The sequence below is a fragment of the Balaenoptera ricei genome, chromosome 3, assembly GCF_028023285.1.
Source record: "Balaenoptera ricei isolate mBalRic1 chromosome 3, mBalRic1.hap2, whole genome shotgun sequence".
Lineage (NCBI taxonomy): Eukaryota > Metazoa > Chordata > Mammalia > Artiodactyla > Balaenopteridae > Balaenoptera > Balaenoptera ricei.
In genome coordinates this window covers 66,653,258-66,668,465 of record NC_082641.1, presented here as the reverse complement: position 1 = coordinate 66,668,465, position 15,208 = coordinate 66,653,258, and the positions used below count along the sequence as shown (strand labels likewise).

Below are 15,208 nucleotides of genomic sequence, written 5' to 3'. Positions count from 1 at the left end.
GACTAGAGAGAATCTATGTAGTGAATGGTGAAAACATAGTAGGTGCTAAATAAATTATGGCTGCTGTTATTATTGCTATCATTATTACTGTTATCACAAATAAATGTAGAGGGTTGCCTGTATTATAAAGAGCGGATCTTGGAGAATCACTTCAGAGAGCCACTAAGTGAGGGTGGAGACCACAGTTGGCTGCTTTGGGCGTGGAATAAAGGTGACAAGCTGTCAGACGGAAAAGCATATGTGTGAGTCAGAAAGGTCAGAGAAGAACTGTAACAGGGAGCTTCTTTTAGAGATTTTAGGCATGAAGTTGATTAGCGGAGAAAGGATACTGAAGTTCACACAGACAGACCAAGTCACATTCCATTGGTCCCAAGAGTCACATTTAGGTTTCAGTCAGAGATGTGTGGTGGCTGCTAAATTATTCTAGAACCTCACCCAGCTACGGATATTCTCTTACTAACCAAGAATTAAGGGCTGGATCTGCTGGCTTTTCTAAAGGAACACATGACAAGGTCAGGGGATGTTTTACACGAATCCCTCTTCTGATTCAAGCAAACTTTGAAAAAGGTAATAGCGAGTTCCTGTGAAAAGTCATGTTTTTAAGTTTTTGTAAATCAGATGCTACATCTCAGGAGGGTGGAGAGAGAGCGGAGGTAACCACAGTCCATGCCTCCACCCCTCTGAATAAAGCCCAAAGGAATTACCCACAGGACCAGAAAAAGTTATACAATGCAGAATTACAAGAACATACTCATGGTTCTCAGGGGGATTTATTACTTTCAATTTACCAAAGCTATTGTGATGAAACAAACATCCCCCCTCACTTTGATTGATATTAATTTGTTGCACAATATAGCACCCCAGCCAGTTTCTCTTTGCAGAGTATTTCCCAAAACTATGAACAAATCAGAATGATTCTGAAAAGATACTTACTTTCCATTCCTTTGTTTTACACAGAGATTCCAAAGACAGCTTGATGACCTGTTTTTATTTACAAAACGTAGTAACTCCCCCACTTACCTCTCAATCTATCCCTTCTCTTTCCTGGGATAGTCCAAAAACTCCCAGAATCCAACTCTACATTCTTTACAGTTTTTAAAAATTATTTTAAATTCTACAAGTCATACACGAATGTACTTAGACTGTACTTTAGATAAGGCTAAAATCTCCTTTGAGATACTCACCCCCGCCCCCAATTCCAACCCCCATCTGCATGAGAGGTAGCCATTATTAACAGTGTATATGTAACCTTTCAAAACCTTTATTCACCAATAGAAAATACTTGCTATTTTCTGTTCTGTTTTTTACCAATTTCCATTATAATGTATGTACAATCTTGCAACTTGCTTTTATTAAGTTGTAAGAAATTCTAGGGTACACATATTCATTTATAGAGGCTAAAAGATTAGTGGAAACAATGGTGGACACACAGCAGGTTCTAAGAACCTGTGCACAACCATGAAATTTTGGGTACGTTACTAACTTCGCTATCTTCATTTCTGAATAATCTTCCATCTCCCTCTCTTACATGTTTTGTGTAAAAACTAAATGAAGTAATATGTGTGTGTGCTTTAAAAGCTGTACAGTTTTATATATAAATAAAATGTGATTTCTTAAATATTATCTGGAAAATAAAATCAGGTAGTGCTACTATTCTAAAACTATATACTATAGGTATTTAACTCAAAATTTTAACCGAGAAGTACCACAATATTGAAACATTTAGCTAGTGGCATAGCATTCCTAGCTTTGAATGCTTCATTGGAAGCATTACATCAAAGGTTTAATCATGAGAAAATAAATTTGTATGTAAGCTCAAGTTATTAAACTGTTTACAAATTTGATTCTTCATTCTGTGAGCTTCTGTGCTTGATTCCTAGAGTAAATGAACAGCAGCCCTAATGTATTAAACAAGTTAGAATAACTAAATCAGAAAACAGATTTGCAAAACCATGACATTTAAAAATATTTTAAAATTTATCCCAAATCTACTATTTTAGTAAAAACAACTGTGTAAATTATTTCAGTTTAAGTTACAACTCTTTTTAGCAAAATCCTCTTTATAAGACATAAGCCTGGAAGGTCTGCATTTTAAGTAAATTCAGACATTAAGATTCTTGGGGGAAATAGTTAAAAAAGAATGCACTACAAAGTCCCCCTCATTTCTAGTTTTTTTCAATAACAAACAATATCACCTTCACCTAAACTGAAAACTGCCATGTATTTGTTCTGTTTGCTTTTCATTATGAATTACTCACTTTTGGTGGGGACGGGGGAGCTGGGGGTTCAGAGAAGGTTTTGGGGGAGTGACATGTTTTTCAACCTTTCCAATTTCCTTTATTTGAAACACATTACTTCACACTATTTCTTCAGCATCTCCAAGTTCAAAGGGCTACTTAATTTTCACTGCTTAACATTAAAACAAAAAAGAACCATGGGCTCAACATCATTAATCATTAGAGAAGTGCAAATCAAAACTACAATGAGATATCATCTCACACCTGTCAGAATGGCCATCATCAAAAAATCTAGAAACAATAAATGCTGGAGAGGGTGTGGAGAAAAGGGAACACTCTTGCACTGTTGGTGGGAATGTAAATTGATACAGCCACTATGGAGAACAGTATGGAGGTTCCTTAAAAAACTAAAAATAGAATTACCATATGATCCAGCAATCCCACTACAGGGCATATACCCAGAGAAAACCATAATTCAAAAAGACACATGCACCCTAATGTTCATTGCAGCACTATTTACAATAGCCAAGTCATGGAAGCAACCTAAATGCCCATCAACAGATGAATGGATAAAGAAGTTGTGGTACATATATACAATGGAATATTACTCAGCCATAAAAGGAAATGAAATGGAGTTATTTGTAGTGAGGTGGATGGACCTAGAGTCTGTTATACAGAGTGAAGTAAGTCAGAAAGAGAAAAACAAATACAGTATGCTAACACATATATATGGAATCTAAGAAAAAAAAAAAAAAGAGGTCATGAAGAACCTAGAGGCAAGATGGGAATAAAGACACAGACCTACTAGAGAATGGACTTGAGGATATGGGGAGGGGGAAGGGTAAGCTGTGACAAAGTGAGAGAGTGGCATGGACATATATACACTACCAAACGTAAAATAGATAGCTAGTGGGAAGCAGCCGCATAGCACAGGGAGATCAGCTTGGTGCTTTGTGACCACCTAGAGGGGTGGGATAGGGAGGGTGGGAGGGAGGGAGAAGCAAGAGGGAAGAGATATGGGGATATATGTATATGTATAACTGATTCACTTTGTTATAAAGCAGAAACTAACATACCATTGTAAAGCAATTATACTCCAATAAAGATGTTAAAAAAATAAAAATAAAAGAATCACAAAGGGCTCCCAGAGGGAGCTGGTTTGATTTGGAAAATGACTGAACTGGCAAACACACCTCTCAATGGGAGGTGTCACTATTGTCTCCAGCAGCCCTAGAAACGAAGTCCCAAACACACGGAGTCATTAAAAAAAAAAAAAAAAAAGAACCATGGGAAAGTACTGACGTATATACATATATGTAAAAAATATTACACAAAGCCATAACATTTTGGGGGGGCTGTCAATGTGATCATAGCAAGATAACTCAGAGATGAGTTAAGATCCTGAAACACAACTAAGAGTGATTTCCAAGTACATTCATGTCTGAGAAGGAAGGCGGGGCAGATGGAACATGTATCTAATGTCTACCTTTTAGATGCCAAGAGTGAAGGCAAACTGTAAGAATTATTTGAGGTCAATTTAATCCAACTCTAAATTATAAATCTAAGTGAACATACACATTTAATGAATTAGTGGAATAAAGTAGATTATAAAACTCTAATTGTATAAATCAGAACAATGAGTCATATGACAGTTTTAGGACCCATTTTAATGCTTTATAGTTTGTGCCAATTTCTCTAAATAGAGAAATTCTGACCACTTGGTACTTCATATTTTCACTCATAGGAAAAAGTAAGCAATAACACAATGACAGATGCTCAGACTAGGTACACAAAAATGAGAGAAATGAAAATTATAACTATCCATTCTACAAATTAGGTGAACAGCAGAAAAAGCACACGGAATCTCAGAAGACCACAGGCTCCCAGCCCTAGCTTCAATATACTAAAACATTTTGGATCACAGTTTCTTCAAATATAAAATGAGGGGGTTGGACTATATCTTCAATGTTCTCTACAACCTATGATATTTCATGGGAAAAATTTCATAATGGTAGTGGGTTTATAAAACCTATGATTTGAATGCCAAAAATGGTAACCTGGGAAATTTTTAATGGCTTGTGGAATATTTATTGCTGTCAACTAATTCTTTTTTTCAAAAACCACTTTTTCTGGGTCTGGCTACAGAAATAATTACATGTTATCTGTAGGCAATGTGGAAAATAGAGACAAACCCAACCAAGAAAAAGAATGACCTATAATCACTACACAAAGATAACCTGATCTGTTAACATACCTGTTTCCATATCTATTGTTTTATCAATTACTGTAATGTATTGAATCCAGTGGTTTTCACATGTTTTTATGCACAGAATCATTTTTTTCTAAAGAAAATCTCACATGTAACCTTAATATGTACAAGAAATAAAAGTGAAAATACTCTGAAATGGTGATGAAGGGCCAGGGATTTTCTGAGGTGATTGTCAACACACTTCTATGGAGTCCTGTACTCAAAGAAGTACTGTTTTACAACCATTGACTTAATTTCCTAATGCTGGACATTTACACTGTTTCTGTGGTTTTGTTTGTTCGTGTGTTTGTTTTTGCTTTTATAAATAACATTCAGATCTTTGTGCACAGTCATGGTTATTTCCTTAGGATAATTCCTGGAGGCTAAATTTCTGGATCAAATGGTTTTAAGGTATTCATTGTCATACCAACTTATCCTAAGGATCACCCCTTGTATAGTATAATCGTAGGGATAATAAATTTTAGCATTGGAGGAGGTTAAGGTTTTGTACGTAGTTGGTGCCGTACGTATTTGATACTATTCCTAACAAGGATAATCTGAGTGCGGCTTCGCAGGCTGCGAACACCAGTAGGATGACTGGTATTATGTTGGCTAAGGTAAAGTGTGAGTTTAGGATTATTAGGGTTGCCATGATGAATAGTGATAATATTATGCCTTCTAGACATAATGGTGAGGACATTAAGTGGGATCGATATATTAGCAGCCCTACAAGGGATATTAGGAAAGCTATAATAATATTTATGTACACTAAAGATACTTGGTAGTTATGAGTTTAGTCATAATCTAATGAGTCGAAATGATTTGTTTTATTTTAAACTAAATACCATATTCAGTTCATTCTAGCCCCTTTTGAGTTCATTCATAGGCTGTGTTAATTGCCAATAATGAGATTAGAAGTAGAGCTATGGTGAGTATTGTTTTTAGATTATTTGTTTGAGTTGCCCAGGGGAGGGGCAGTAGGAGGGCAATTTCTAGGTCAAAGAGGGGGAATGTGATTGCTACTAGGAAAAATTTTATAGAAAAGGGCAGATGGGCGGATCCTATGGGGTCAAATCCACATTCATAGGGACTTGTTTTTTTTTGTTTAAGTGTTTAGCTGAGGGAGTCAGAAGGCGATGAGTACGAGCAACGAGACCAGTGCTGTATTTGTTAGTAGGGTTATTATTAAGTTTCTTATTCTTTTTCGGAGTGTACCAAAACTAACTGATTGGAATTCAGTTGTACTAATTAATACTAAAAGAATTATGAGCCTCATCAATAGATGGATACGTAAAGGAATAGTCACACACATCTACAAAATGTCAGTATCAAGCATCGGCTTCAAAGCCGAAGTGGTGGTTGGATGTGAAGTGGAATTTTAATTGGCGCAGAAAACAGACAATAAGGAAGGTGGACCCAATGATTACGTGCAGTCCATGGAACCCTGTGGCCATGAAGAAAGTTGATCCATATACTCCGTCTGAGATTGTAAGTGGAGCTTCTTAATACTCTGAGGCTTGTAGGAGTGTAAAATATACTCCCAGGGCAACTGTAATAAAGAGGGCTTGGAGTATGTGCTTGCGATTTCCTTCCGTAAGGCTGTGGTGGACTCAAGTAATAGACACGCCAGAGGCTAGTAGCACGGAAGTGTTGAGGAGCAGTACTTCTAGAGGGTTTAGAGGGCGAATGCCTGTTGGTGGCTAGCACCCGCCTAATTCAGGAGTAGGGGCGAGGCTTGAGTAATAGAAGGCTCAAAAGAAGCTGGTAAAAAAGAGGACTTCTGAGATGATAAATAAGATTATCCCATATCGAAGCCCTTTTTGGACAATTGGTGTATGGTGGCCTTGGAAAGTGCTCTCTCGAATAACATCTTGCCACCACTGATGTTGTTAGAGTATTAGTTAGTAAGCCTAATATTAGTAGTATTATTGAGTTGAAGTGGAATCACATGATTAGGCCCGATGTTATTTGGAGGGCTGAAAGGGCTCCTGTAAGGGGTCAAGGACTGGGCTTTACTATGCGGCATGTGTGGGTCTGGTGGGTCATTATTATTGTCATGCAGATATAGGCTTACTAGGAGGGTAAACACATAGGCTTGAATTATAGCAAAGGCAAATTCGAGGATAGTAAGTAGGGTCAGAATGATGAATGTAAGAAAAGCTGTGGTAGTGTTGATGCTTATGAGTGCTAAAGTTGTCCCTCCAATTAGATGTATTAATAAATGTCCTGCTATAATATTGGCTGTTAATCGCACAGCTAGTGCTACTGGTTGGATAAACAGGCTAATAGTTTCGATAATCACTAGTATGGGGATGAGGGGGGTGGGTGTGCCTTGCGGCAAGAAGTGAGCTAGAGATACTTCTGTTCTGTTATGAAAACCTGTAATCACGGTGCCGGCTCATAGGGGAACTGCTATTCCTACATTTACTCAGAGTTGTGTGGTGGGTGTAAACGAGTGGGGTAGTAGTCCTAGAAGGCTGGTTGACCCAATAAATAAAATGAGTGATATTAGAATTAATGATCAAGCCAGTCCCTTGTGATTATGGGTGCTTATTATTTGTTTTGATGTAAGTTGGACTAGACATTGTTGAAGGGAAATTATGCAATTATTAGTCATTTTGATGTTGGAAATAAAATACTTGGAAACATAATAATTAAAGTAACTACAGAGAGGCCTATTATTGTTGGGGTTATGAAAGAGGCAAATAGATTTTCATTCATTTTGTTTCTCAAGGGGTGGACTGTTTTTGCACTTTGGTGTGTGTTGATTCTGGGTTGGGGTAATAAGTGTACTTTGAGACTTTTAGTTGAAATATAATAAACAGTGTTAGAAACATAGATGAGATGGTAATGAATCACGTTGATGTATCTAATTGTGGCATGCCATTAAGGAGAGTCTTAGCTCTTGGTCTTTAACTTAAAAGGTTAACGCTACCTAGCTTCTTAATGAGTTTATAATATTGATGCAGATCATTTTTCAAAGTATTTTAGGGGTACTAATTCAAGGACAATTGGCATGAAGCTATGGTTTGATACACAAATCTCTGAACACTGTCCATAATACAAACCTGGTCGTGTTGATATTAGGGTTGTTTGATTTAGGCGCCCTGGGATTGCGTCTGTTTTCAGGCCTAGGGAAGGTACGGCTCATGAGTGTAATACATCTTCAGAGGAGATCAGTATTCGGGTTGTTATTTCTATGGGCAACACTACTGGGTTACCTACTTCTAGCAGTTGTAACTCCCCTGGTTTTAAGTCTGATGTTGGGATTATATAGGAGTCAAAATTTAAGTCTTTATAGTCAGTGTACTCATAACTTCAGTATCATTGGTGGCCTATATTTTTTACAGTAAGAGACGGGTTGTTGATCTCATCTATCATGTACAGGATTTGCAACGATGGCAGGGCAATTAAAATCAAGATAATGGCTGGTAAGATGGTTCAGATGGTTTCTACTTCTTGTGCGTCTATTGTGCTGGTATGTGTTAGCTTAGTTGTTAGCATTAGTGAGATGATATAAAGAACCAGAGAGCTAATTAAGAAGACAATTATTAGTGTGTGGTTGTGAAAGTGTAGTAATTCTTCCATGATGGGTGATGTTGCGTCTTGAAACCCTAGTTGGAAAGGATATGCTGTAGAGATATACAGGATTTCCACCTGTGACTTAACTTTGACAAAGTTATATAAAATTTTACTAATATCTCATTTATGGAGAAAGACATAGTGGTTATGACGTTGGCTTGAAACCGAATAAAGAGGGTTCGACTCCTTCCTTTCTTGACTATTTTAGACTGACGTTAAGTTGGCTCCTCAAATGTGTGATATGGCGGAGGACATCCATTTAACCACTCTAAGTTTGTAGTTGTAAGTTCTACTGCTAGGACTTCTCGTTTGGATACGAATGCCTCTCAGATAATGAAAACTATCACCATGACAGCTGTTAATGAGATGAATGAGCCTACTGATGAGATAGTGTTTCATGTTGTATAGGCATCTGGGTAGTCGGAGTATCATCGAGGTATGCCAGATAGACCTAAAAAATGTTGTGGGAAGAAAGTTATGTCGACACTCACAAATATGATTACAAAGTGAATTTTTGCTCATGTTGAGTTGAGTGTATATCCTAAGAATAGTGAGAATCAGTGCACAAACCCTCCTATGATAGTGAAAACAGCCCCCATTGAAAGTATACAGTGAAAATATGTGACTACATAGTAAGTATCATGAAAGACAATATCTAATGATGAGTTAGCTAGGACAATACCTGTTGGCCCACCGACTGTGAAAAGGAAGATGAAACCCAGGGCTCACATCATGGCTGGAGACCATTTAATGTTACCTCCATGGAGTGTTGCCAGTCACCTAAACACTTTCTCTCCTGTTGGGACAGTAATGATTATAGTGGCTGATGTAAACTATGCTCGTGTGTCAACGTCTATACCCACTGTGAATATGTGGTGGGCTCATACAATGAACCCTAAGTATCCAATTGACATTATAGCTCATACCATACCCATTTACCTGAAAGGCTCCTTTTTTCCTGAGTAATAGGTTATAATATGTGAAATCATTCCAAATCCATGCAGGATTAAAATATATACTTCAGGGTGTCCAAAGAATCAAAACAGGTGTTGATATAAGATGGGATCTCCCCCTCCTGCAGGGTCAAAAAAGGTTGTGCTTAAGTTTCAGTCAATTAGCAGTATAGTGATTCCGGCTGCTAGTACAGGTAAGGATAATAGAAGTAATACTGCTGTGATTAATACTGATCATACAAATAATGGTGTTTGATATTGGGTTATACCAGGTGGCTTTATACTAATAATAGTGGTGATAAAATTGATAGCCCCTAGAACTGAGGACACACCAGCTAAATGTAGGGAAAAAATAGTAAGGTCAACTGAAGCTCCTGCATGTGCTAAATTTCCAGCCAAGGGTGGATATACGGTTCAGCCTGTACCTGCACTGGCTTCAACTATTGACAATGCCAGCAACAATAAGAAAGAAGGAGGGAGTAGTCAAAAACTCATGTTATTCATATGGGGGAAAGCCATACCAGGTGTTCCAATTATTAGAGGCGTAGCCAGTTTCCGAAGCCACCGATCATAATGGGTATGACCATAAAGAAAATTATTACAAATGCATGGGCTGTTACTACCACATTATAAATTTGGTCGTCTCCGATCAGTGTTCCAGGCTGACCTAATTCAGCACGAATTAGTAGGCTCAGGCCGGTACCTACTATTCCAGCTCAGGCACCAAATAGCAAATATAAAGTACCAATGTCTTTGTGGTTGGTTGAGAATAATCAGCGGTTTTTGAACATCGGTAAAATGGCCAAGTAGGCATTAGACTGTAAATCTAAAGACAGAGGTGAAGTCCTCTTTTTGCCAAGCCCTGTGGTGAATTGTTCATATTGAATTGCAAATTCGAAGAAGCAGCTTCAACCCTGCAGGGGCTTCTCCTGCTGTTTTTTTTCCTGCTGCGGGAGAAGTAGATTGAAGCCAGTTGACTAGGGTATTTAGCTGTTAACTAAAAATTCTTGGGAGATGTATCCCTCCAATCTAGCGAGGATTAGCTTCATTAAAGTGTTTGATTTGCATTCAATTGATGTAGGATATAGTCTTGCAATCCTTATTAGGCAGGAATTAAGTAAATTATACTTGCTTAGGGTTTTGAAGGCTCTTGGTCTGGTTTAACCTAAATTCCTATTCCAACACTGATAGTATTGGTGTGAGGGGCAGAAGTATTGTGGATATTACAATCATAGTTGGTAGGAGGATTATTTGTTTTGTAGAGTCAAACTGTCATTTTATTTTCACGTTTTTTATGGAGGGGAATGTGGTCAGCACTGTGGAGTATGTGAGTCGCATGCAGAAGTACAGGTTAAGTAGTGCTGTGATGGCTACTAATGGATAAGTGTGGGTAAAATAATATTGTTTTTTGTTATTACTTGAATAATTATTCATTTAGGCACGAATTCTGTCAGTGGTGGGAGTCCCCCTATTGATAGGAGAGTGCCTAGGGTAAGGGTTGTGATAACAGGTGTTTTGTTTCATGTGTGTGACAGTGACAATGTAGTAGTGGCCGAGCTGTGAATAAATAATATGAATATAGTTAGGGTTATTATAGTGTAGATTACTAGGTTTAGAGTTGTTATAGTTGGGTTGTATAGTAAGACGGCTGTTATTCAACCTATGTGGGCGATTGATGAGTAAGCCATGATTTTTCGGAGTTGGGTTTGATTTAATCCACCTCACCCTCTGATTAGAATGGACAGTATGGATAGGGATAGTATTAGCTTTAGGTTGATTGATGGTGAGATTTGCTAAAGGACTGATAGAGGCGCAAGTTTTGGTCATGTCAATAGGATTAGGCCTGCCATTAATGGGATGCCTTGTGTTACCTCGGGCACTCAAAAGTGAAAAGGGGATAGTCCTAGTTTTATGGCCAGGGCTACTGTTACTACTGTTGATGCTGTTGGGTTGAATATTTTTGTAATAGTTCATTGGCCGGAATATAGTAAGTTAATGATGACTGCTATTATAAGTAGCATGGATGTGGTAGCTTGTGTTAAGAAATACTTAGTGGAGGCTTCGATGGCTTGTGGGTTAAAGTTTTTTTTATTATAATGGGGATAATGGCTAGTATATTTATTTCGATCCAATTCAGGCTAGCAATACACCCAAACCAGTTGACATCAGCAGGAGGTACCCATTTTCTGTTCTGCTTTTAACGGTAACTAACCCATGTGTAACATTTGAATTAGATTCTATTTCTCTCTGACACATTTCCGCTTCTTCCCTGTCTCTTCCTCATGATGCCAAACAGGTTGCTATTAAGGTTAAATAAGTGCCCTCTTCGAAGCACCAATAATTCGTTTTTGTTAAATGCCACCAGATGCCCATGGATTAGTCTTTTGCTTTCTTTGGACAATGATTAGTCAAGCAGTCAGCTTCTATATAGGAATGACCAACCAAAGCATAGAGTCCCCTTTGGAGGGGAATATCTTTGTTACTTGGTGCCCTTAGGGCACAACATGCCTTACTTTAAGTCTTATTTGTTATATCTAAGCTTTGGTTAAAATCTATTCAAAGCAGCCTCTGACCCCAGATTTCCAAAAATGAACAGAATAAAGCAGATTTTCAAATAAGAAGAGGCCTTGGAGATTATCTATGTTCTTCATTTTATAGATGATGATACTAAGGCCCACAGTGGCTTCCTAGAGCCCAAATTACGACACAAAGACAAATTATGCATTATCTCTGTCCCCAGGGAGTTGACCGCCTAGCGGGAATACCAACAACACTATCCTGTGTGCTAGATGCTATGGGAGAATAAGGTAACGCAGGCACCTCAGAAGGATAGGTTGGAAGACTTTTCTGAAGAAGGCAACAGTTTTACTGTACTTTAAAGGAAGTGAATGGGCCAGTGAGATAAAGAAATGGAAAGGCAGTAGGGCCTTCTAGGCAAGGGTAAGCATAAAACTTTGGAAGAACTGGGAATAATTCAGTACTCTAAAGGATAAACCTTAAAAAGTGGCTGGAGAGGAGGACACTAGGGGGTTAAAATTTGAATGCACACAAGTTACATAAATGGGTGAAACTTCATGGATGAGGTCTGTGGTAAATTAATGTCCTCTCTAAAGAGCAAATGTCAGTATAGCCAATTGTCACCATGTGAGGGGATGATCTTATAATCTGAAGAGAAGCCAGAAATCTTTTAATTTTTAAATCAGTGTTGGTACCAAATTTTAAAGAAAACATGGTACAAACAAGACCAAACACATATGTGAGTTGAATTTTGCTAATAGCCTGCCAGTTTACTACCTCAGGGCTAGAGAGTTAGGCCAGGAGCAGCTCATGAAAGGCTCTGTGTACTAAGCTGAGGGGTTTGGACTTTATCCTGAAAACTGTAGGGACTCATTAAAAGACTTGAAGTGATTAACATCTTAGAAGGGTCACTCTGGCAGCTGTGTGAAGTCTGGAAGGTTGCTATGTAACAAGTGCTTAAACCAAGGTGGTGACAGGGACACAGAAAGGAGGAGGCAGATTTGAAAGATGTTAAACAAGGCAAACAGTTTAGTAAATTACAGTTGAAACTTGAACATAGGTCTCCTACTCCCTTGCTTGATATCCTTATAACTATATCAACATTGTGGGATGCCTTTCTGAGTAGAATACTATTTAGTTTGCAATTAATAAGTTACAGGGGAGATTCTTTGCAAACATTACCTTGAAACACCAGAATTTTTTCCTATAGATACTATTAGCATAGTGTAGGCAAACTTTACACTAAAGTAAACTCCAGGAAAGAGGATGTACAGAGAAATCACGAAGAGACAGACAGTGGGCATAGACACTGACCGTGAATAAAGCCCATCTACCATGCTTCACTGGCTAACATTCTATGCCAGTTTACAACTAAACAATGGATGAAGATATTATTAAGTATTTGGTAAAGGAAAAGAAGGGACTATCTTACTGCATTCCTGCCTCAAAAATTCTATGACTAAAAATTACTCAATTAATGAGTTTCTGGATCATCGGCATTGTGGTTAATCCCTGCACACACAGTGCAAGTGAAGACTACAGCTTTAATTTGGTTAGTACATTTTTTAGTTCAATGAATAACGGAGCCAGACAACAAGCAAGTCAAGTGGAAAGTGAAGTCATTAGGTGGGGTGAAGTGATGTCAAATCTCTGAGTGTTTTCTCTCTTAACCTTCTGGATGGGAGCTGGACTCCATTTGTCTGACTGGCACAAGATGAGTTTATAAAAGAGCATTTGTTAAATAGCTCTGTGAATAATAAAATCTACCCCTACTATCTGCTTGAGAAAAAGCTGAAAATGCTGTATTTTTCTTTATTAAACGAGATATTAATTTGCAAAACTGTTGAAGAATTTGATGTTTCCTAAAGTTTCCATATTATGCAATTACATTGGTACAGAGAGAAAATAAAACTTCCAAATCATGACATCTGGAATGATGTTATATATTTGTAAGTTTGTAATAATGTAGCTAAATAGTGGCTTATTGTGACCCTCTACTCTGTTTATGGCAAGGGTGTCAATGTTTACTTCATGGGAGTGGTATTGAACTTTCAACCAATGTTGTCTTATGGTTATTTTTTTAAGCAGTACTGTGATGGTACTAAGAATATGCTATATGTAGACTAGGCTCTGTACTCTTATCAGTTGGAATAGGTGAGGTTACACCACAGTAGCAAATATCCCAATAAATCAGTGGCTTGAAACAACAAAGCTTTGATTTCTCATTAGTGCCATACGTTCATCATGGGTAGCTTGGGGGCTCCACTCTGTGCTGTCCTCATTCTAGGACCTTGGATGACAGGGCAGTTACCAGCATTGCCAGTCACCATGGCAGAAGGAAAGAAAGTTCTCTGGCTCGGAAATTACACATGACGCTCACTTTTAATCAAAACTTGCTGGTGAGAACTAGAATCACAGCTGCACTCAGCTACAGCTATGAAGTTCAATTTTACCATGTGCCCAGATGACAGAGAACTGGAAATATTTAGTGAACAGAACTAATGACTATCACAGTCACCCAAATAGTTGGTCTATTATGGTTTCATGTATCTTTGTTTTCTCTACTTGGCTGGACTGTGAAGTTAGAACCTATGACTTAAAAGGCTCCCAACAAATTCTTTTGATCCAGTACATGAAGAGAACAGCTTGATTAAAGTGTGATTTCAATAAAGTAATTATGTCCTTTTGGAACTTTTCCCCCAATACTATAATATATTTTAAAGTTCAGTTCTGATACAGTAAAGTTGCCAGAAATAGATAACAAAATTATTCAGATGAACTGCAAGCCCAGAAAGTAATCACCTGGCTATGCAAGCCAGGTGTAATCATAAAATAGATAATCAAAAATGGACTGAATTTATTTTTCCACAGATGTTACAATCTATTAAAGAATAAAGCCTGGAACTCTGACACTACAATATTATCTCTCTTTACCTTTACTGTATTTACTGTTTAAAGCTCCACATTAGGAACCACTCAAGCACTGCTGAAGAGAAACACTCACTCATGCCAAGTGTTCTCACTTTAAGATCATAGCCATAAATCCCAAATGTTTAGGACTCTCAAATCTTTATCTCCAGACCTCACTTCTTCCAGGAACTCCAGAATCATATATCTTGCTATCTCTGCTTTGATGTCTGCTAAGTATTTTAAACATAACCTAGCCAAAACAGAACTTCTCATTTTTCTGCTCTGCAAATCTGCTTTCTTAGTTCTTCCTGTGTCTGAAAACAGCACCACTAACCTAGTTTCTCAAGCTAAAAACATAGGAATCCTCCTGATTCCCCTCCGTCCCTTATTCTTCTAAGTCACACCTAGAAGCAAGTCCTGGCAACTTGACTGCTAAAACATACCCGTGGTCTAAGAACGCCTCGCTCTTCCCCCAAATAGCCTGAGCCGTGACCGACTTTCGCCTGGACTACTGTAAAACCTCCTAACTGATCTTCTGCTTTCACTAACCCCCACCTCTACATCCGTTTTCAACATAGTGGTCATAGCAATCTTTTAAGCAAACATCAGACCATGACATTTCCCTCCTTCAAATCTCCCATTACACTGTGAATAAAATTTAAAGAATATCGGCCCTCAAAGCCCTGCAGGATCTGACTGAATCCATTTCACTGACCACACAGTTATATTATCAATACATACCACTCCCTCGCTTTCCCACT

At 38.0% G+C, this 15,208-nt stretch overlaps 1 protein-coding gene and 2 pseudogenes across 8 annotated transcripts in view; all 3 read right to left on the bottom strand.

Annotated features, from left to right (window-relative positions):
- Positions 1-15,208, bottom strand: part of XRCC4 (X-ray repair cross complementing 4) — a 278,985-nt gene that overhangs the window by 58,171 nt on the left and 205,606 nt on the right. The gene's annotated exons all lie outside the window — the stretch shown is intronic.
- On the bottom strand, positions 6,383-7,206 carry LOC132362055 (ATP synthase subunit a-like; annotated as a pseudogene).
- On the bottom strand, positions 7,456-10,994 carry LOC132362054 (cytochrome c oxidase subunit 2-like; annotated as a pseudogene).